The sequence below is a fragment of the Oryzias melastigma genome, linkage group LG24 (assembly GCF_002922805.2).
Source record: "Oryzias melastigma strain HK-1 linkage group LG24, ASM292280v2, whole genome shotgun sequence".
Classification (NCBI taxonomy): domain Eukaryota; kingdom Metazoa; phylum Chordata; class Actinopteri; order Beloniformes; family Adrianichthyidae; genus Oryzias; species Oryzias melastigma.
In genome coordinates, this window is record NC_050535.1 from 20,525,184 (window position 1) to 20,526,754 (window position 1,571).

At 42.8% G+C, this 1,571-nt stretch overlaps 1 pseudogene; it reads right to left on the reverse strand.

The window, feature by feature from the left end:
• Positions 1-426: 426 nt before the first annotated feature.
• Positions 427-580, reverse strand: LOC112158554 (annotated as a pseudogene).
• Positions 581-1,571: the final 991 nt, after the last annotated feature.

The window sequence follows — 1,571 nt, forward strand, 5'->3', positions numbered from 1 at the left end:
GCTTCTGCGGAGCTCGTTAGAATGCTACAGTGGAGCTCACTGGCTCACTACAGAGGAGCTAACTAATATGCGACAGCAGTGCTCACTAGCTTACTATAGAGGACCTTGCTATCATGGTACAGTGAAGCTAGATATCTCACTACAGCGGACCTTGCTAGCACACTCTGTCCACCGGGCGGCTGGCTAGCATAGCGAGATAACCCACTGAGTGTCCAATTAAGTCAAAGTGGACAAACACAGGTGAGGCTTCCAAAGAAAATTTGGACAAACCCAATCAGGGCCACATTTTCTGCCCACTTTTAAACTGTATGGGTTCCACTTTGCTTTGCTGGCTGGGTAAAGAGTCAGGAGGCTTGCAAAAGGATTTCCTGTAGTCAGTGTTAAAGAACATGAGTACAGTTATCTTGAAGTTTTTGCCAAAGCAGGTTTGGAGTTGGTCCAGTTTTCTAATGAATGCTCATTTTACCTTCCCCACATTTGGGGAATTCACAAGGGTCAGCACAGTCAGAGTGCATTGACAGAGCCTCACCTTGGGCAAACCACCTGCTTGATCATGGTGTCACCCCTGCCAGGTAAGTATGTCCCTCTGGCCTCAAACCAAATCAAATCAAATCAAATCAAACTTTATTTGTATAGCACTTTAAAAAAAAAATGAATTTCATTCAAAGTGCTTAACATAAAAAAAAAAAATAGCATTTTAAAAGCAAAAGATAATACCCGCAAGCCCCACCCTTCCACACACACGCACAAAAACAAACACACATCGACATATCGCCACACCATGAAAGAAAAAATAAATGAATGAATAAATAAATACTAAAAGGATCTAAAGCATAACTCTAGAAATCTGGCTTGGTACTGCTTTCCCAGGCCTTGACTCTGGCAGTAGGTTTAGCAAGTGCCCCACGCCTACTCCTAATCCCTCAGTCAGAACTGTGAGGAAAACTCCTTCCCAATAAAAAGCTTGCATTGCCTCTGTTTTGCTTTCTTCTTTCATGTACAGTTGTCCAATTTCTAAGAGCCAAAGATTTGGCCACCATCACTTTGTTTTTACACCACTGTCAAAAGAAACATTCAGTGGATATTGGGTATCCAGCCCCAGCCCCCATTGTCGTCAGAAGGCCAAATACGTGTCTTCCAGCTGTGGAGCTTCCTAAAGGCACTATCTGTTAAAATCCACTTTGAAAAGAAAATCTATCCAGAGTCAGCAAAATGACCCATGGAACTGCTTGGTAGCATGCCATACAAAAATTTTGGTTTGGTCTCGGTGCATCACAAGATGTCTTGATTTCAGCCAAAAAGGTGAAGGTTCCCAGGTATTGATTTCTTTCTGCCCTCAAAACCTATTATTTTTTGGCTCAGATGCCACTCTTAACTTGCTATAGTTTCCTTTTATAGGTCACACTTGCTGTGGAAAAGAGCTGCGGCATCTGTGTTGACCCAAAAGCCCAACGCAAGGTTCAATCTTTGCAGCGTGATGTTTATTAAACATGCCAAGCCATCTTTATCAGATACGTGGTCTGCTGCAAACATCCAAAGCTGCAAAGACAATTTAGCTTAAAGACAGGCTC